A 22,776-nucleotide genomic window follows, 5' to 3' on the forward strand; every position below is an offset into this window, starting at 1 on the left:
ACTTACTTGCCTATTAGATTTAAAAAAATGATCATGAAACATTCAGAAATCTGAGGCCAAGGCTAAAGAGGTTGTAGCGCCACTGATTTATTTTTTTATTTAATGATAAGCCAATTACACATGCTAAATATTACTTTAACAGGAGATTAATTTGTTAATACAAAACCATTAGTATATAATATTCCCTTTATAGAAATATTTTGGTAATATTTTATCTCGGAACTTAGTTTTGATTATAGGATTGCATGTAACAAAATTAGAACTAATAAACTAAAGCAGTAATTAAAATAATTGCCACTTCAAATAAGTTCTTAATGCAGTTTCGAACAATACTTTGAAACTAAAATCTGAAGCACTGTTAAAAGTTTTATAGGTATTGTTAAGAGTTTGTTTAGTTCGTGCTTTAGCAATATACCAAATTAAGGATCATTGGATATTTATTAAAATGTGACAAGAATTTCCTTGGTTTATGCTAGTAATTGTGATCCATTTTAAGGATAAAGTCACGATAGTTCTAGAAGTAATCAGAGACAAGATCTTCTAGAAGGATAACTAACTAATTACACTACAGAAATATGCTTACCTAACATCAGATTAAGACTAAGACTCAGAGGCGAGTCTTACCGAGTTACAGAATGTATGGCAAAAACTTGTATTTACGGGAATCTTAAGGTAAATATTTGGGCATTTTGTGATTAATCTAGGTTCCTATTAGTGTAGTGACAAATGTTATTTTTGATTCAACGAGCATTACAACCGTGAATTGCATTTTAATTGTACATATTCCACAATACTATTACAATGTATTAAGGTATGTAAAAAAATTTAAAATAGACATAGACATTAGACGTTTATTACAAATAAAAACACACACACATAAACACACAAGATAACAATAATCAAAGTCAAAAAAATTAATTAAAGATATAATGAGAGATATATAAAAAAAAAATTCCTTTCCCATTCGGTTCGTTTCAAGTATGTAATGCGTGTGTGCTGTGGCTGTAATTGGCGCTGGCTCAGCATTATGCTGAGGAGCAGAATGTTCTACAGCGCTGGTCATTCTGCCAGAGACCACATCAGCTAGTTTGCGCTTCAGTCGCAAAAAAAAGAATGTATTAATACTTAGTAGAAAATAATAATAATAATAATGAAGTCTTGTGTAATGTGGCGTGAAGTAAATAAAATAAATAGTAAATAAAATGATAAAAATTAAAAAAATAGGGAAATGTTGTCTGCGGCTGTATTTAACAAAAGGCTTCTCAGGATAAACGCGATAAGCCTTAGCTTATCACACCACCGGTTTTAAAAATCCACGTTTTATTTAACGTTTTTATTTTTTGGTAATACATATATGCTTAAAGTAGTTGTTTTTATTATCGCCAAAAAAATTATAAGCGCAACGAAGGTAGTGTTTTGTTATTATACCGGTAGTTTTTTATTCGTCGATCGTTTGTTAAAATAAACGTAGATCGTTAGTATTTTCTGCATACCCACTAGAATAAATTATAGTTTAATTGGCACTAATATTTAGGTACTAATCACTAAGTAACAGAAGGCATTTTTATCTTTTACGTCATATGAAATAACAGATGTATTTTCAATTATAAGTTTATACTTTATTGTTATTACTCTTTTTCTTTTATAATACATGTTTATCCAACTTTTCGACTAAACTTAATTTCATATATTGCTTGGATAAACTATATTCTATTAAAAAACAATTTTAACTATTATGCTATATGCTTTTCGCTACATCGGATATATATAATAACATTATTAGATCAATATATATTCAATACGAGCCTAGTTAACATATTTGAATTAAATGTAGAAGCGCAGTTAAGGGTCTGCCCTGCGATTCTGTATCTCACTTTTCAAACTCACACAGCGGTTTTCGCATCGGCGGTCGCTCTCAAATCAGTCGTGAAGCAGTCATTTTATGATTTGGCATTCTGATAAACAATAAACTACAAGCTCCTACCTTTTCAGAATGCCAAATCATAAAATGCATGCTTCACGACTGATTTGACTGATTTGGCTGTCCGGTTTCATAAGATACCTCGGTTTACTTAGGCAGACCGTAGTTAAAATATTGCTAAACTGCATACTTATCTGCTAAATTTATTCTTCGTCTCGGCACAATAAGGTTGTAATAGATGTAAAAATGAGAGGGCACTTGACACAAACCTCGAAAACCCTGAATTCTTTTTGTATGCTTCGTTACCCAGTTTTATATTGTTCTTTTGATAACTCCGTGGTATTTATTTCCTTGTTTATCGTGGTGTATAGGATTTATTATTTGATATAGCAATGTCAAAAAAAGTAAAAAATCAAAATCATTTATTCATATAGGTAACACAATGTACACTTATGAACGTCAAAATAGAAATATACATTGTACGGCTACTCCATTAGAAAAACGTGAAAATGAAAAAAAATACACATGCTAAAACATGAATAAGCTGCAAAAGCAACAATATTGAGCCGTGTTGGCTTCAGTGTACGAGCCCAGAGTTCGTAGATTCCAATAGACTTTCATACTATGTGCGCAATTAACATTCGCTCGAATGGTGAAGGAAAACATCGAAAGTAAATCGGCTTGCATTAGACCCAAAAAGTCGACGGCGTGTGTCAGGCACAGGAGGCTGATCACCGACTTGCCTTTTTGATTGACAAATGATCATGAAACAGATACAGAAATCTGAGGACCAGACCTAAAAATTTGTAGCGCCACTGATTTATTTTTTAAAACAATAATAAACCTAAATCTCATGTAAAGAGATGTCAAACGAAATTGTAACTTGGGTTAACATTTGGACTTTGATACACGGCCATCTTTTTCTTGTCCCTACCACGGTTGATCCGAAGAAATTCGAAGCCATTAGTAACAAAAATATATAATAACGATAACAATGATAGTAATACTAATAATTCTATTACAATTAATGAAATTCTGTAATAATCTTAGTACTACATAGTAGTACAGTAATAAGTTAAAATGAAATAATTGTATTTGTATTCATGTCTATGATAATAAAAGCCTTTTGTTAAACTTTATCTAATTTAACTTTATTTAACCAATTTCTGTAAAGTTGCATATAGTAGATCATTTTTCGAAAAATAAGGTCATAAACAAGTTTCACTTCTTACGTGTGTACACCTAGTACACGCACACATTTTTTTTATACATACACATTATTTGAAACCACAATGTCAGACACAGCCAGAACCCTTAGCTCGTAGAAAATTCAAAAATCATTTAATCATATAGGTAACACATTGTACACAGAAATAAAGATTAGCAACAATTTATTAGCTGTGGTTTAGAATGGTTATGATAGTTTTTAGATGTTTCCGATACATTATCGGTTATATCATAGATATTAGGCTTTATTTTTCAAAGCCGTTGCTCCGTTGTGCCTACTAATAGAATTATTTATGAATTATTACGCTGATATAAATTACAATAATAATCTGTCGACCGTGGTCATGCAAAAGTAATCCAAGTGAAAGCGATAAATTAAATAGGTAATTTCCATAATTGCCTTTTAGACAAAACGTGATACTAAAATTATAACGTGAATGTATTTTAAAATCTATCCGTACTCAACATAGATTCTAAGTGATTCTAATTTGTCATTACAAATTAGAAAATAAATCATTATTTAAGATTAGATTTCTTATTATCAAACTACTATTAAAACAATAGACCTTACTGAATTCCTATCATTTCTCCAACAGATTGCATCTATATATCAGTCTTCTATATTTAGAGTTGTATAATGTATATTCAGCGTTATTCGAGTACTCAGCTTGTATGGATAGAAATCGATATTACATACACCGGCTCAAACAATATTCTGGAAGATCTATATTTTTAGAACGTAAATACTCGTTGCCCACTCCGGCTACATAGCTCCACTTCTAGCATACTTCCAGGCGGAGGCGTATGAAATTATTCGTGTATGATTACAAAGTAATTGCCTCAGTGGGTAATTCTAATAGTCTGTAACACGCCCACGTGGATTCTATTCTCAGTAAAACTTTTGGTATGTGTCTCATGACTATGATGTTACATTGATGTATCAAGTGGAATACATTGTTTATCTTTCATTTATTTTTCAATTACTTTCCGTTAGGAAGTGTATGTCCTAAGTGTCATTTTAAATGCACACAAAGCGCTCTCATATGATAGTAGGCTGTTCTTATGTTGTCGTCGGTCAGACTGTAAGGACTGACTTCGCCAGACGCAATATGCAAGCAGACTATATGTATGATAAAGTAAATAGGCTGCTTAATATCTACCCGATCCCCGTCTACAATCTAAAAATACAATTAAAGGACTGGCTTATGAACACACCTTACGCAGTGTTGGAGATGCTTCTGAGACCTAATACGTAGTTACACATTTCATTCGTTCACTCACTCACGCACCCACTTACTAATTCACTAACATGCACCCACACAGTCACTCATGCATTCAGGCGTGTTAAAAACAGTTAAAAGTCAAAATCAAAAATAAATAAAATGAACGAAGTAATTACATTATATATAATATATATATATAATAATATCTTTAAAAAATATATATGTTTATTTATTATTAAGTTTGTTATGAAAGAGCTAGGAACCCTGACACAGGTATTTTTTTAACTTAAAAGGGTTCACAAACCTTTTAATGCACATTGTAATGCATATAATGAAAAACACATTATTTTTCATATAATTTACTACAATTATATAAAACACAGGCCCACTTTATCACTTTAATGGATTTGCCCTACATTTCTGTTTGATTCATTAATAATTTCGTTAGGGCAAGTTATCAGCGTTTTGTACCTGACACTGATTTTCCAAGATATGCCACGTAATTTATAAGTTACCGAATGATGTTACATATACAAGTACAAAGCACAAACATACAAGCGTTGAAAAGCCCATAGATATAAAAGTCCATTGGTCTTTAGGTATAGCTCAGGTCCAAAACCTGGGTTTGAACCAGGCCTGATGATCCACATCATTAAATGATTAGAGAAAAGACGGCCAATGACGCCAGTCATCTAAAATAAGGTGTACGACCCAATAACCTAAAAATTATTATCATATAAATCAAAATGAAATTCACGAAATTTTCAATACTTTTCCAATAAAATGTGTTTTCCAATATTTTTGAGATTGTTAAACCCTATTGATACGAAGAATACAATAATTTGTAAGTAAAGATTTCTTAGATTTGTTTGAAATGTTTTTATGTCATTTATTTTTAGAAAAATAAAGAGAAAACTTACACATTCAAAAGAACGTTTTGAAATTCTCTCAAACAATTAAGATTTTTGATTATAGTCGAATTCTTAATAGTGCCAGGAGGAAGCAATACTGAAGACGGTTTAGTTTGTTCTACAGAAGGTTTCTACCATCTAATTGATATTAAGTATAAAAACAATGTACCATATGAACTATAATAAGTACTATCTACGGCTTATGTTAGCTTAGTAGATAGACGCGTAAATTTCAACGCTGAAATCATAAATTCGTAAACGTTTTCCAACAATGCATTATTGTGTAATTATTGCTTATACAGAGAAGGAAAACTAGGGAACTATCAGTTCTAAGATACAAAAGTCATGTATAAGGGCATAATTCGATCACCTACTTGCATGTATGTATAATTTTTATAACCAAGGGTATAAATATGTTTCAATGATACATTCAACCACATTCTCGAATTTATTGAAATACAGTCAAAAGTACGAATATCCGCTTAAATTTATGGCTGGTTCCCCATAAAGTCATAAACATAGAGTCATTAACGTCTCGTTCATTGGTATCAATTTCGGTAGGGTCTGATTTAACGCGGGGACTGAGTTATACTGGGGTATTGGGGTGGTTATATTAATGTTCTTAATTAGAAACAGGTTAAGATGTGATTATTCTAAATGGTTAAATGTTTAAAAATAAATCGAGTGAGGTATAGATATTTTTTCATGATTGAATATACTTTAAAGCTAATCTACTATTATCATATTAAGGACAATATAATTACTAACTTACTAAATTTTGATTATCTGCTAAAATAAATATATCATTATTATTATAGAAATATCATCGTATTTTTTCTGAGAACAAATGAGCTTACCTTGTACATGATGTAAGGTGACACCGCCATAGACACTCAAAACGCTCAGTGTTTCCAGTTTTTGAGTACATACATTACAAACTGTACGAAACAGTACGAAACTGCGTACAGTTTCCGAACCTTACCTTAATTTTCCATTTTTTATTATCTTAATATATATAAATTACGTGTCACGTTTATCCGCTATGGACTTCTAAACTACCGAACCGATATCAATCAAATTTGCACACCGTGTGTAGTTTGATCCAACTTAAAAGATAGGATAGCTTACATCTCAATTTATACCCGCAATATTATTTTGTTGCAAAATATTTGTTTATTATTTGATAGTCACAATTCTAACAGATGGCGCTGTGTTGAAAGTACCAACGTTTCACATAAGCTACAAATGGCATAACCACCAAAAAAGCATGGTGGTCCCCATGACTGGTGTTCTCCTACCGTTTCCCTTGAATAGTTTGCTACTATGTAATATAACAAAAACCTTAGCCACAGCAACGCTTGGCCGGTCTGCTATATATAAAAAGTAATCCCTTACCCACGGGTTGACTGGAAAATATCACTTGTCAATGTCATGATCTTCAGCAGCGCTTCATTGTTTATAAAACGTATGAATTGTATTAATAGTATCTCTATTGAATTACACAAAACTTTAGAGGTGTCAAGGGACACCCGGATGGAACGAAATTCCTTTCGATTAATTTATATGTTAATTGGTATCATAACAGTATGATAGATTTTCTCGACACCAATCTTACGACGAAAAAAAAAGCCAACATCACGAGGTGTTCCCAGGCGGTCACCCATCCAAGTACTGACCTCGCCCGACGTTGCTTAACTTCGGTGATCGGACGAGAACCGGTGTATTACAATAGCAAATAGCAAAAAAGTGTCGTGACAACTTTTCGTAAGAATTTTTTCCGTCTAGCCCCCTTCCACAACGCGCGATAAGGAACTTCGTTCCAAAAACTATTTTTAGCGTTATCAGTGTGTTATTATGTCTAATATAGCCCCCAAGCGTAATATGATACGATCCATCAGATCTTCTTACAAGCTCTAAAAAATATCGAATTTCCCGAATGTTCGTTTATTTTTACAATCACTCACTCTTATTTAGTTTAGGTAATTCGAGATTCTGAATTTTTGTCACGACCTTTGTTTCAATTCGCTGGAAAACCCTAATTAGCTTTGGCCTTTGGCTTTTAATCTTTTTAGCAATCTTTTTCAACGTTTATATTTTGATGAAATTAGTGTGGAGTTGACTCATTTTTATTAGTTGACAGTGTCGAGAACGGCACTATTTTGGGTTGTTGGCTTTTGTACGTTTTAGTATAAATTTTTCTATTTTCTTGCAACAATGAATGTTATTATTATAGAAACATAGTTTTCTAAACAACACTAATAATATAAATGTATTATGGAATATTTAAAAATAACATTAATATAATGCAAACTTTTAAGTTTTCCATATAAACACGAAAGCTGTCGTAACAATAAAATTTTAATAATACAGTGGCACTGCAACTACTATATTGGTCTAGGCAACAGAATAGCATTCGTTTTATTGACTATTTTAATTACAAGTAGGTTATCACTTATCAGCCTTTTGAATTATAGACATGCGGTTTCCTCACGATGTTTTCCCTTACTGTACGAGTAGAAGCGAATGTTAGAAGCGAACATAGACACGAGGCCAATACTTATTCTGCCTCATTACTTACAAATGTGAACCATTTTTTTAGAATAAAGCCAAGCCACTAACCAACTAAGCGATGGAAATAAATAGACAGACGTGAGAATTAATGCTTGAATTGAAACGCAATTACAAAACCTAAACGGTCCATCATCACTCGCGCTAACATGTTTATATATATTTGTAAGTTATTTTGAGTACTGGTAAATTTTCAATACAATGATAATGTAATGTTTAAATTCAAATAGTAATTGTAATAAATCTTCTGTGTGCGTCTTTGTAATGAAACTCCTCGTAAACGGCTGAAACAATTTCGAAGTGACAATGTTTTTTTTGTGATGAACTGGATTCGAGAATAGTTTAGCTATATTTTTTTTGGTTGAAATTTTTGTATTTAAGACGTGTTTACAGGACAACATCTGGTGGGTCCGCTAGTATTAATCTATATTAAAACGTTATAATATACTAGCTGACTCGGCAAACGTTGTTTTGCCATGTATTTTATTTCTAGGAAACATTTTTTAGTTAGCAAATAAATAAATAAAAAAATAGTTCAATAATAATAACTATCTACTACAATAAAAAATAGGGGTTAGTCGTAGAAGGGTCAAAATTAAGGGTTGTATGTTGTATCATAAAAAAATTAAAACAAAAAAAAATTATCTAAAAAATAAAAAAAATTGGAGTGGACCACCCTTAACATTAAGGGTTTTGAAAGATAGATAGTAGCCGATTCTCAGACTTATTGAATATGCATAAAAAAACATCATAAGAATCTGTCAAGCCATTTCAGAGGAGTATGGAAATGAACATTGTGACACGAGAATTTCATATACTAGACTAGCTGACCGGGTACACGTTTTTTTGCCATGTATATAATTTATAATAAAATTATATTTAAAAAATAGGGGTGGATCGTAGAGGGGTGAAAGTTATGGGGTTGTATGCATTTTTTAATGCTGTATCATAAAAAAATAAAAACAGAAAAAATATCTAAAAATAAAAACTAAATATTTAGGGGTGGACTACCCTTAACATTTAGGGGGGTGAAAACTAAATGTTGTCCGATTCTCAGACACCCAATATACACACAAAATTTCATGAGAATCGGTCGAGCCGTTTCGGAGGAGTTTAACCACAAACACCGCGACACGAGAATTTTACATTTTAGATAAGGTTTTAGTGTATAATTATAAAAGCGGTGAGGCATTAAAAATTAAATCCTGCACTAAGTCTTACGTCCAATTGCTTGTTAGTTCAATTTACTGAGCAAATACAGCAATTTACCTAGTTAAGAAGCCTTATTCAGGTTGCGATCAAGCAATGATAATATCGAAGCCTGTATAGGATCGTTTCCTGTTCGGTATCCGGTTCCATTTTTCTTAATAAATTATTGAAATAAAATATTATTTTTCCTTGCTCCGTATAAATTTAAAAATATATTTTCTTACATTAGACTTCTCCACTGTACAATATGCGTTCCATCTTCCTAGGTTCTGCCATCGTAGCTTGTGGATTGTAACAAACCTTACGGACCACATACCTTATGAGTGACTTCATGTGTACGACACATATAATAGCAGAAAACAATAGTTTCAGACCGCTTGCAACTATATAAAGCGCAAATTCGGCCCCATATGGAGACTGCTCTCACCTCTGGGCGGGAGCTCCCCAGTACCAGCTCCTTCCACTTGACCGTATTCAACGAAGAGCGGTTCGAATCGTCGACGACCAGTCACTTTCCGTGCGGCTTGATCCCTTGGCGCTGCGTAGAGATGTGGGATCTCTCTGCATCTTCTACCGCATTTACCATGGAGAGTGTTCAGAGGAGTTCTTCGGTCTAATACCTGCTATCAGCTGAGTTTCATCATCGGACGTCAAGGCAAAATACAAAATACCATCCGTATCACCTCGACGTCCGTCGTTCCACAACAGAGCGTTTTCTAAGGCAGTTTTTGACGACGTCCTTCAAGAAAAGAGCGTACCAATTCTTGAAAGGCCGGCAATGCACTTGCGAGCCTTCTGGCATTGTGAGTGTCCATGGACGGCGGTATCACTTAACATCAGGTGAGCCTCCTGCCCATTTGCCTCCTATTACATAAAAAAAAAAAAAATCTACACAAATTTTTATGTCCTGTGCTCTGTGTATTGACTTTACTGAATACATATTGACATAGTTTAATTTATCAATTAATATCCCGTCAAAAACTTAATATTTTAGATTAGTTAATAAATAAGAAAGAAGATTTTATTTATCGTTTAATAATATACATTGACTATTACTATTTAAGTGTGTGACAAGACGGCAAAAAACTAATAGACTACTTACTAATAATAAAAGTTTGGATTTTTTTTTTTAATTTAATTCAAATAATTTATTTCTTTTAATCAACGAGAATAAGCCTTTCAAGCCTTTTGCCAAATGCTAGTGAATGTATCAGGGTTGCCATGTATAAAATAGGCAATGCGCCAAAATGTTGCTATCTGATCTAAATTGCAAGCTTTAATGTTCCACCTTTCAATTGTAATGGGTGCATTAATGGTTTTTTTGGTAATTTATGTAAATTTATTGCTCGGAACAGAAACTGTATATGGCATGGGGATTTTTCGTAAATGAATTATTGGCTCCATTCTGTAGAGATATTGGACATATCTGCCAAAGAAACTCTTGCGCTTGCTTCGTTTTGATAGATTATTTAGTGATTGATGTTAGTATAGCTATACAAAATTGGGAACGTTAGGCTTCAAAACAGAGATTTCTAAAATTAATATATTATGCTTAGAAATAATGAGGATGTATTCGTATTAGAAAACGTTTATTTAGGACCTCTTTATTAAATTATACTTATAAGCACTAGATATTGTGTAAAACCTAATAAGCTTGCAGAATAATCTACCAACTTAAGAAGAAAAATGGTGCGTGTACCTACTTATGTACGCGCGTAAGAAGTTATACTTCTTTGGCATTATTAATAATATAATTAATAATATAATTTCTGTTTTGTTGGTAGCATTTTTTCCTCAACTTAATAAGCGATTTAGTGGGCAACTTCATTCTGTTAATTTTGTGTCAAGGTGCGAGCGCGTCGTAAAATTTCACTCTCCTCAATTTTTCATAACGCGCCTAAAGAAGTATAACTTCAATTAGTGGGCAACTTCACTCTGTTAATTTTGTGTCACGGTGCGCGCGCATCGTAAAATTTCACTCTCATCAGTTTTTCATAACGCGCCTAAAGAAGTATCACTTCAAAAATTTTAGACATACAACATCACCAAACCAAGTATTGGGGCAATATACGAAATTTTACACGCATGGCGTGAGTTGTTCCACAACTAAGCGTCTTTGGTATACTATGTTAACCAGCTCCTTGTAGAGGTAATCCAAATTAAAGAGTTAAGGTACTTCAAAAAGACGTAAAAATTCCTAAAAAGCTGTCAGAAAGTATATCATGATATCTCGACATCTGTCAAGTCTTTAAAACAAAATTAAGTGGTAACAAATAATTAAAATTTCGTTGCGTATTTTTCCATGTCACACTGTCAAAGTCTGAGGTAAATGACCTCTAAGACAATTAAGATAATACAATAATGAAACCACTGTTTGCAAAGAAATTGGGCATGTCAAGTAATTGCAGACAAAAAACGAATCTTCCGCCATCAAAGTTGGAGCTCATTAACAAGCTTTGAATTATTATTAAATTTCAAATAGAGCTTTTGAAGCTTTTTAAGACTGGAGTCGAGAAAATTTTTCATCTAGAAATATTTGTTTGGAATATTTTAAGGATATCTTTACTGTAATGAACGTTAATTAATATTACGGATTACAATGTCAAAATAACACTGTATACCTTACTAAGACTTTGTTTTGCTAAGGTGGGTTTTTTACATATAAGTTCCGAGACAACATGCATGTTTAGAACATAGAAATTACAAACAAGCAAGGAATAAAAATATAGGCAACTAGTGGACCCGACAGACGTTGTCCTGCATGATATTTCAAGCAATTAGTAAAGCAAAGTATGAAAGTACCGACGGCAGCGCCATCTGGCGGGGTGATTTGTGAATCTAAACCATTCCCAGATCCCCTTGAACACACACAAAAAATTTCATCAAAATCGGTCCTGTCGTTTGAGAGAAGTTCAGTGACATACACACTCACAGAAGAATTATATATATAAAGATATAGCAAATTTAAAATAAACTTTAAAATAAAACCTACACCTCATTAAGAGTAAAATAAACAAAACTGCGGGTTAATATTATATAGATACAATTATAATTGAATATGATTTATATAAATTAATGTATAATTGCATATTTTGGCATACAAATATATCATGTATAGTAAAGTAATGTGAACATTTATAAAAATCAAAGTAAAAGTAGTTTTGAACTAATTTAAAGTGACAATATTTTAGGTCTAAACTAACCATACTAAATCCTAAGCTATTTCGGTGATCTGAAGTCGCTGGAATCTTCTTTATGAGAGTAGCTGGTAGCCATGCCGGTCCAAGACGGTTGCGCAATCAAATGACTGCATAACGTTATTCTTTACAGAAGAAGAAGTAACTGAAAGATATCCCTTGTTATCAAACTGCCTGTTTCTGCCTGGAGGTGCTAGGTTCGATTATTGCTTCTGTAGGTGTAATATACCGCTATTCCTTGATTTAAAAAAAGACCGATGAAACGTTCACAGAAATGTGACTACCCTTTAACTTTTTAATACTTTTGGATGTTAGAAGGATACAAAAAACGATTCACGGCTTTTAACAGTACCACGAAGCTATTATGGTTATATTTTCCCTAATAACTTACAACCACAAACAGTGTATTATAACACGATCCATCATTCTTGAAAAATGGTCACAACCTATTTTAAGAGCCGCATTAAACGTAAATCAACGTCACATTATTGGGCATATAATAAATCAGCCGCTCAACAAGCTAAATATCATTAGAGATTTTTTATTTTTATATATTAGGGCGGGTCACAAAAGCCGATCGACCTGTCCTGCTATTTTGTGCCAACGTAATAATCACGTGATCAGCGGGAACGTGACTGTCCAAACCTCATTCTGTGAATTCTTAAATGTATTAAAATGCTGTTAGAAATTCTTAATTCAAAATTGTAGTACGTCCGATTTTTTGGCCAGTGGCAATTTCCGGCAAAAAAGTTGACAGTTGTAGGTCAGCGGGAATGATTTCGAAATTAGAACCTGACAAGTTTTCTCTATGAATTCACTTGTTTGGAGGTTGGCGCGTATTAATAACATTATGTTAGTTATTTCGACTATGTATTTGCGTGTTGTTCCCAAGAGAGTGTAAGTGCGTGCTCCTATTTCACCATGCCTCCTGCTGATAGAGGACAAATCATTGTTTTTAATTTATTTTATTATTATAATTTACTTAAGATACATGTAAAATTAGAATCATTTCATATATATTTATTTTTTGGCGTTCATAAGTGAAAATTTGTTTACCTCCAAGAATAAGCCTATAGCAAGGTGTGCACATCAGTCAGCAAGGGATGAAGAGAACAGTTTTATAACGTAGTAATAAATTATAATCTCATTGTTAATTTGAGAAACAACCACCTTTGCTACAGTAGTAGTAGCAAGATCACCTAAAAAATCAATGTTAAAATATTGAATTTGCATTAATAATATTAGTATGGACGCGAGCCTTAATTAAGTACAGTCAGCGGTAAAAGTTATCGGAGAACTTTTCTCGTTGAGTGTACGATGTCCGTGACTGAGAATTTCATTCGAACAGGGCTGAGGAACGTTGTTTATCAGATATCGTTATTCCGTGCTAATTATTTTATTAATGTTTGTTAGAATGACATAATATATGGTCAGGGAATGCTCCGATTATCAGGAAATTTTCTGATCGAGTCAATTGACCGGTGATTTTCATTGTTACTTTGGTTAATTTGGTTAATAATTGAGATTCCTTCTATTTCTTATAAAAATCATAATTTAATTTGATTCAATTTGTTTAATTATTATTTAATTGTTTCATAATTTAAGATCTAACTTAACGAATAAAAGTACGAATATTGTTACGACCAATTAGAGCCACGCAAATGCCTCGAGGCGCCATCTTGACTTTGGACAGTGCGTTCGTATCGTTACAAGCTAAAGTGTTATTTGTAATGTTAAAAGGAATAAATCCAAACTAAATACTGTACAATAATTATTCTGCTCGCACTCTACCCACATGACGCCCACTATACCTGCTAATGGCCATATCCATATCGATGGAGTGGCCATATCTCTCCGAAATAAATTTTTCACATATAAGCTGCAATTATTACGAACATTAGATGATTTGATTGTTCGTATAGAAACTGTTGTGTTTAACTAGTTTCTATGAAAGCATCAAGACTAATTCGTATTTGGAACATACATACAAAGATTTGACGTTTCGTTTTGCGTTTGAAGTAAATGTAATCACTCTTTATTTGAGCAATCGATACGATTATTCATGAAAGATGCTGACTTGGAAATTGAATGCAACTTATTAGAAAAATACTAGTAACAACACAACTATTTTTTTAAGGCTAATTGACATTTTGCACCTATAAAAAAATATTTTTTTATTTTATTTTTATTTTACAGGCACAGAACGCACGGCTGACCACTTACATGTCAATTAGAAAATCAAATGATCACTGATATAAAAATGTGAGGCGTAGACTTAAAAGTTATAGCGCTACTGGAAATATTATAACCAGTCTGTTTTTATCAAAGCTAGAGTATATACTTAACGAAATGGATAGTATTCTATTAATATTTCTAAGCTATCGCCAACCCTAACGTACCCTGCGCTATTCGTGTCGACACACGTATATCATAATCGATTTTTTATATTGCCCTCGAAGACTTACAAGCATGCCATTGTCACTTTGATTTGATGTTATTCAGAGGCATTGAGCACATCAACACATATAATGACGATCATAATAATTATTCTATACTTTAATAATAATTATTTTTATGTACAAAATCACAAAAAATAGTATATTTATGTGCTTTCTTAGTCCATTGCATTTAAAGATAATTCGTGAGGTTTAAAAAAAAAATTCCGCTGCGGCAGCAACTTAGAACGCCTTTCCCGATCACACGTTAGTCTGTGAAGTAAGCAGAGCACTTACAAGCAGAGAACAAAAATGTTGAAGTTCTGGTGTCTCACACAATAGTTCCTGATAGATTTTATAAAGAGTTACGGACATTGAAGATGATATTTCAGAAAATGATTTTTGTAAGACGCCTGCCGGCTTCCTGATCACAGCAGAGCATTACTTCTGGATTTCAAGAATAAGCCAGATATCGCTGGGATTGAAATATGCATATTGTAGAGGTATATTTCTTAAGTTTAGTTTAAAGAACTTTATTTCTCATTACAAAAATAGTATTTTTATTTACATGAGATAGGCGTCGCCATCAGCTATCCCAATTTTAGTCTATTAGGCTCATTCTAATATGAATATTTGAAATGATTAAACACGCTAATATTAAGAATTTTAGAGGGTAATTGATTAAACAATTGCATCATACTCGATAGACATCTTTAAATCATTTGTGCGCTGCTTCGGCAAGATTAGCAAACTCGCTCGACGAGTATTGCGTGTGGTGGTGTATTTGATTTTTTTAGATGATAAGCTATTAAGGAGAGTAAATTTTTTTAAATTAAGATACAGGTACTGTAGACATATAGTTGTTTAATCGTCATAATTTTGGATTCTTGATAGATCTACAAATTAAAACTTTTAAAAATGTTAATATAACTACGTTTTACTGTAAGAGCTACAAAGGAAGGTCACGTTTAATAATAAATTCGATAAAATAAATCATACATAAAAGCCGATAATTTTCCCTCGAAGCTAAAAATACACCCGAAACAACACGACACAAAGTTTTCATTGAAACGTGTAAGTTAAATAGTTTAGAAAGCGTGAGGTGAAAATGGGGATCTTATTGGATTTCTTTAATTACCATAGATTAGATTTTAAATATCCAACACAAACATTTAGTTTAACTTCAGGCACCTACGTCCTACAATCACATTCTGCAACCACAGATAAGAATTTGATAAAAAGCAGTTGTGCCACATTGTCTTTGTCTCAGCTTTCTATATCTGTTTCGTCTAACGACGGTTTCCTCGCGATCTTTTCTTTCTCCGTACGATCGAGTGTTAAGTGCGCACTTCGACCTTCGAACTCAGTGAGCAGAGTCGCACGCCCAAGCCAATAGGCCAACAATGCTCAGGTCGGACTTATATAGGGACGAGGAACGAAATGGTGGATTTTGACTATAATTCCGTAAATAGCGTGACCTATGCATATAGCTTTGTGATTTGTTACTGTTCTTTTCGAGGCTTTATAGGCAAAGAACTGTAGTACCTATAGATAATATATAAGATAAATTTGGATAATTTTATAAATGAAATTTGTCCAAGGCGGATATTTAGACATAGTAAACAAAAAAACTGTTGCCTAATTAAAGAAAGTTAACATATAAAATCAATGTGGTGACAGCACCGATTTGGGTATAATTAACACAAAATATGTAGGTACATGTCATTAACCGTAGCTTTCCTGTGATAACGGAAAGCTTTGGAGGAAATGTGTGTTATAGTATATAATATATTTTATTTGTTTTCATTCCTTTTTGTTAAAAAAACTATTAAACGAACTCTGAGCATTTAATACTGGCCAACTTAATTTCCGGACTAGAAATCTTATTATTAAACGTAGTTGTTTAATCCCTTAATCTGCAAACATTTTTGCAACGTAGTTATTGATTATTTTATATACAAATAGAAGCTTTCTGTACCAATGCGAATTTGTTTCACCGGGTATTGAACCTAGGACAAGTCTAGCATATTTTAGTCCACCGTGTTTTACTTAAATATATATAGTATATACAATAAGGTTGTTAGAAACTATAGACCTATGTCTAGTTTTTATCCTAAACCTCTGACTCACCGTAAGTTTAATTGAGGTTAATGCGTCTGAGGTGATTAAATCTATTCTAGCATTTACTTTTATAGAAAATCAACGAGTTGCCTTATTTAACAAAGAATTTAATCTCTATCTTGAAGCACAGAACAATATTAAACAGTAGTTCAAATTATAGTAATCAGAAGGCGATTTGAGATCGATTTTCGGGAATAATTTTACAAGAATGGCGATCATGGTAAATAATATCAAATCTTTAATCTACTTCTAAAATCGAAGCTTCGAGATCCAAGTGGGTAAGTAACAACGTTAAATCTTGGATCTGATAAAAATACATGTTTAAAAATTTAAAAACTATCTAATCCGCAAAAAATGCTGTTAATTGTTGTGATGTCTTTCCAGAACTCGTTAAACTATGCGTTATTTAGAGATTACGTAACAGATTATCAGCTGTTACTGGAGTTTTTATAGATTAATGAAGATTTTGCTAATATGGCCCATTATCGTTAGACGCTATTTTACGAAAATCTATTAATAGTACTATAAATTTAATCGTTCAAGATTATAAACAAATCGAAATATGGATAATAATTTAAACATTAGTTATGTTATGTTATGTTATTAGTTATTACTAACAAGACAAGAAAAAGAGTCTTAGCTGTATTTCTCGGATAACTTAAATATTTTTTCTGCTGACCTATAATAGCTCAATGTATTTCGTGTTTTTCAGGAAGTAGATATATTTTCCATAAAAAATTCCATCATTCATAGTGCGTACACTTGTCGGTTCAGATCGTCGAGTGTATGCATAGAATGTTTTATGGGTTTTATGTTTAGCTTTTTAATAATAATATACTAACACTAGTCCGTAAGTTTTTACTAACATAATGATGGATTATTTTATTTGAACAAATAAATAAATCATAATATAAAAAATAAATGGATTAAAACAATTGATAGGTTTTACATTGCCGACCTTTGCACTTTGAACAGACAGTGGAACGGCACGTTTTATCAGTTTTATCTATACAAATGTTTGTACGGCGACTGGCTCTATTTCGATTCTATGATGTGATTTTATGTTCACGCAAGTTACAACCCTATGACGCTATGATGCTATCATTTACAGGGTTGCTATTTCACGCTAATGTTAATGTAATATCGAGTATTTTGTCGTTAAAGGCATAGCACCAATGGTATCCTGAATGAGTTGTTTACAAAGAACGTTGGTATGCTGTCCATAGTTCGATTTCGTTTACTAACAAACCGTGATCCATGTGGTATCAATTTTTTTTCAGTATAAGTAGTATTATTATTATTTTCTTATTTAGCCAAGTTCACATTTCAAGGATCGTCATGCTCGCTTAAATGTCATTGCTTGTGGCGGCGTCCATGCATCGGGTTGTCTCTCTCCCTAAAATATGGCGAGCCAATGGCTGGCCATGCGTCATACTCGTGAACGGGTGCTGCTTGTGGTGACTGGTCGTACTTGAATCCGTGTATGCGGTGATGTTGCTTATTTCGACTATGTGTTTGCGTGTTGTTCCCACGAGAATGTAAGTGCGTGCTCCTGCACGTACTTACATAGGAATTTCACCATGCCTCCTGCTGATAGAGGACAAGTCTTTGTTTTTTTTTTAATTTATGTTTTTAATATTAATTACTTGATATGTAATATGGAACATGGTGTTATGGTTGCAGCTCCTTACAAACGTTGTGTAAGAAAAAAATGGCGATTAAAAAGAGTGGCGGAGAGTTTATTGCTAGTTCTTCTCTTCCGTTCTACGCTCTTGATTTGAGAACTGGCAGTAAATGTAAAATTAGAAGCATTAATATGTATTTCTTTACTGACAAGTCATAAGTGTGCATTATGTGACCTACATGATTAAATGATTTTTTTTACTTTTAATACTAACATAGGAACTAAGACAGATTTGTTACTAATAATACTAATCAGTGGCGCTACACCCTCTTTTAGGTCTGTGCCTCAGAATTCTGAATCTGTTTCATGATCATTTTTCTATCTAATAGGCAAGTAGGTGATCAGCCTCCAGTGCCTGACACACGCCGTCGACTTATTGGGTCTTAGACATATCGGTTTCCTCACGATGTTTTCCTTCACCGTTCGAGCGAATGTTAAATGCACACATAGAAAGAAAGTGCATTGGTGCACAGCCGGGGATCGAACCTCTTCAGGGATGAGAGTCGCACGCTGAAGCCACTAGGCCAACACTGCTCGAATTGTTACTAACTCTAACTAAAACTGTATACATAATCTGAAATAAAGAAGTTATTAATGTTAACTGTTTCCTCTTTTACGTACTATTTCGTTTGCTTGTTAAAATATTGTTGTGCTACTGTTGGTTTTAAACTGTGCTTGGATTTCGTTCCTTATGACTCATTAACCTTCACGTGTTTTACTTTTCGCAAAATACAATGTGGTTAAATTGAGATAAACGGCTTTAAGGTTAAAAGTTAGCCTTACTTGAACTAGAGCCTAAGGTAATAAGTTTTTTTAATTATTAATATAGGACTATCACCTAAATACTAAATTCTTAAGCAAGATAAATTCAAATTAAACTACACATATTTGCTTAGATAAGTTATTAACAATAATAATATAACATTGAACACAACAAAAAGTCAGACATAAAACATAATTTTTTTATGGGACAGGAGGCAAACCTCACCTGCAACGCTGGGTGCTAGCGGGTGTGTTGCCGACCTTTCAAGGAGTGGGACTCTATATTCTTGAAGGCGCCTTATAAGTATCGGTTTGGAAATACCTATTCTGGCAGTTGGTTGTACAAAGATGTGGTGGTGCTATTATAGAGACTAATAATTGTGATGTATTTTAATCCAAACATTCCTTCGAGATACCTCAACTATATAAAATATTTAAAATTCATTGCTCATATTTTAGAACTCATAACAAATATTTTTATCATATTTATTGAAATGCTAGTTGGTTTCGAATTTGTTTCAATCCAAAGATATTGGTTACGAACATTGCATGAAAATTTCACTAAAATATTTATTTAAAAGTAAAAAGGCGTGAAACACATTTTTTTTTTACTTTTATTTTGATTTTTTCCTTTTGTTTCTATTTGTATGTATTTAAATAAATGTTATTCTTCATCAGTTGCACGAACTTATTTTCTCATATCATTAGTATGAGTATGAGTGTCGGAGACACATCATCTCGCTCGCGTCCTCTGGATTTAAAAAATCTAACTCTCGCCTTATAATAATGGTTAGCTTTCTTGGCAAACTAAAAACATTTAATAGCATTACAAGTTTTTATGTGTCTTTAGCCACATTGACCTTTTCTCAACCATGACCGTTTTATCGCGATGTTATCATGGATGTTATTAATCGGGCATATATAAAGAAAAATCAATTACATACTCGTAGATAGGGTTTGAACGTACGACCTTGGGTGTTCTGAACCAATAGGCTACTAATCTACTGCAGGCTTTCTTAAGAACTGCTAAAAGTTTTTATTTATAAAGTTCTAAACCAGATTGTGTCTTAAGATAACTTTATTAATATGAGCCTAAGACCTCTGCGCATTTGCCCTTCGTAAAAAAATCTATAGAAAAGAAAAACTCGAGATAAAAATAGCGCATTGAGGTCGTGGAAAATAGAATTTCAAAAAAATTCACCGACCGCGTTCAAAGTTAATGGTTACTTCCGAAAAAAGTCCCCGAGGGTACTAAAAGGCATTTAAAAGGCACAATTGATTAATGTCTCAACAATATTTAGGAATGAAATTCACATTTATATTTATTGTGACGACTTCGATCGATAGAGGGAAATCTGTAAGGGAAACGTAATAAAATAAACGTGTAATTTAATTTAACATTGTCAATCCTGATTTAATTTTTTTTGGCCGGGTTCACAATCGTGCATAGTATAAACTAAAATGCTTGCTACAATTAATAATTATTAAAGTAAACTGCCAAATCACATAATATATAAAAATATACAAAATTAAACAGGAATAAATATACACACGTATCAAAAAGCTGAATGATATAGAAATGATTTATCTCTGTTTAAAAAACAATTCTAGAATCATTAAGCGTTACTCTTTTTAATACAATTTTACATACATAGGAACTGTTTAGAGTAGCGTAAGATACCTGGCAATTCAAATTGTTAGCAGCCAATCTTTAGCAATAAAGTGGCACCTGAAAAAGAAGAATGGGCCATAGGGCAGACATACTTCTGCGTCTCTTTTACCTATTCATATTTTTTTATAGGTAATATTAGGTGATTAGCCATCTACCCTCATTTAACAATTTTCAGACGTTTTATTTATCATGCGAGCAAATTTTATTAACGCACATATACTTATTTCACTGCCGGGTTTAGAACGCACGATCTCTGGACGCGCTTGCTTAGCTAACCTAACTCTTTCCCTACAGACTACAAATAATTATTATAACTTAATTTTATATATTAATTAGTCTTGTTTTCTTAAATAGGTATATCGTACCCTCGAAACATGCCTATAATATAAAGTATTTTGTAAAAGTATGAAGTTATGAGTTTGGAAATCTTAGACTGAAAATTTTAAATTTAACTAGAACAATGCATGCGTAAAAAAATTCGTGACAGGGTTTAGTCATGTACAATTAAATCAATCAAAATACGTTTATTCAGTTTAGATGCGTCCTAGGGCATGCTTATGAATGTCAAAAACGTTTACAAAATTCGAGAAAGGGCAAGACTACGCCATCCATTCAAAACTACCAGGAGCCCTTGTTCTGAGAAGAACGGGCAAGAAACTCAGCAAGTTTTACCCTCCCTCTACATTACAATTTTTCAAAGGTAAATGTCATAAACCACAACTTCATTAAAGTTAAAATAAATAAAAATCTGTTCTGTGATTTACCACATTCACAAAACTTTACAAGATAACAAAACAAATTATAACAATATAACTAGAACTTGCCCCGCGTTTTTGTCTTCTTGGTAGTCATTAACTGTGTAGTAACCTTTATACATTAATGATTTTTTAATATGTGTTTTGAATCTGTTTAAAGGCAGTTCTAATAATTCACTAGGAATCATTTTATAGCAGCGTATACTTAGGCCCATATAAATTAAATATTTATTTTCTGCAACCTGTAAGATGGCTGGAAAAGTTTTCTCTTATTTCTTGTATTCCTATTGTGAATTTCACTGTTCTTTAAATGAGAACTAATATTACTACGCACAAAAACGATACAGTTGTAGATATATTGGGAAGGTACCGTCAAAATATCGATTTCTATGAACAGATTTCTAAGTGAAGTGCCTAGTTTCAAGCAATAAATTAAATAGTAAGGTCATCTACTAATATTTCAATACCTGAAAATAGGACAGCTCACCTTTTTATTCATGATAATAATGCTAGTGTTAAAGTCTAAATACAATCCATGGCTTAGTGAATGCAATATTTATTTTATGTGTTCAAAAATATATTTTTTTGCTTTATTGCTAAAATAATACCAAAGCTTTCATAGTTATCAAAAGCCCGTGTTTGTTTAAATCGGATTTAGTAAAGCTAAACTTAAATTATTTTTAATTACTAATATTAAAAAATACATTAAAAATCATATAATTAAGTTGATTAAATTTATACGACATCAAAGTATACTAAAACCTTACCAAAAATCACCACGCCACACTAATCACCAACACCACACTTCACTACACTTAAACTTCGAATTGTTTACGTATTCGGAAAATCGCCGGAAAAGCGCCTTCCCCAGCCTAAGACAATCTCGGTACTGGCCACGAATAATGCACGCATGCGCCATTCATTCACAATTTCACTATTACTCAGTGAATGATTTACACTTATTGATAAAGAATTCCGCTTTGGTTATAATTAGCCATAGTTGCAACTGATCTAGTGTCCGTTATTATACCTTATTATATACAATTTGTTACATATATAAGCGGTATACGAAATAGGTAGATACTATTTAA

The 22,776-nt window shown here is 32.6% G+C and overlaps 1 protein-coding gene across 1 annotated transcript in view; it reads right to left on the bottom strand.

The window, feature by feature from the left end:
* LOC125054903 (octopamine receptor Oamb) overlaps positions 1–22,572 on the bottom strand; it is a 75,225-nt gene extending 52,653 nt beyond the window's left edge. Inside the window, exon 1 of the mRNA XM_047657049.1 lies at positions 22,453–22,572. The gene's annotated coding sequence lies outside the window, so the exon portion shown is untranslated. The remainder of the gene's footprint in view (positions 1–22,452) is intronic.
* Positions 22,573–22,776: the final 204 nt, after the last annotated feature.

This window comes from Pieris napi, chromosome 12 (assembly GCF_905475465.1).
Source record: "Pieris napi chromosome 12, ilPieNapi1.2, whole genome shotgun sequence".
NCBI lineage: Eukaryota > Metazoa > Arthropoda > Insecta > Lepidoptera > Pieridae > Pieris > Pieris napi.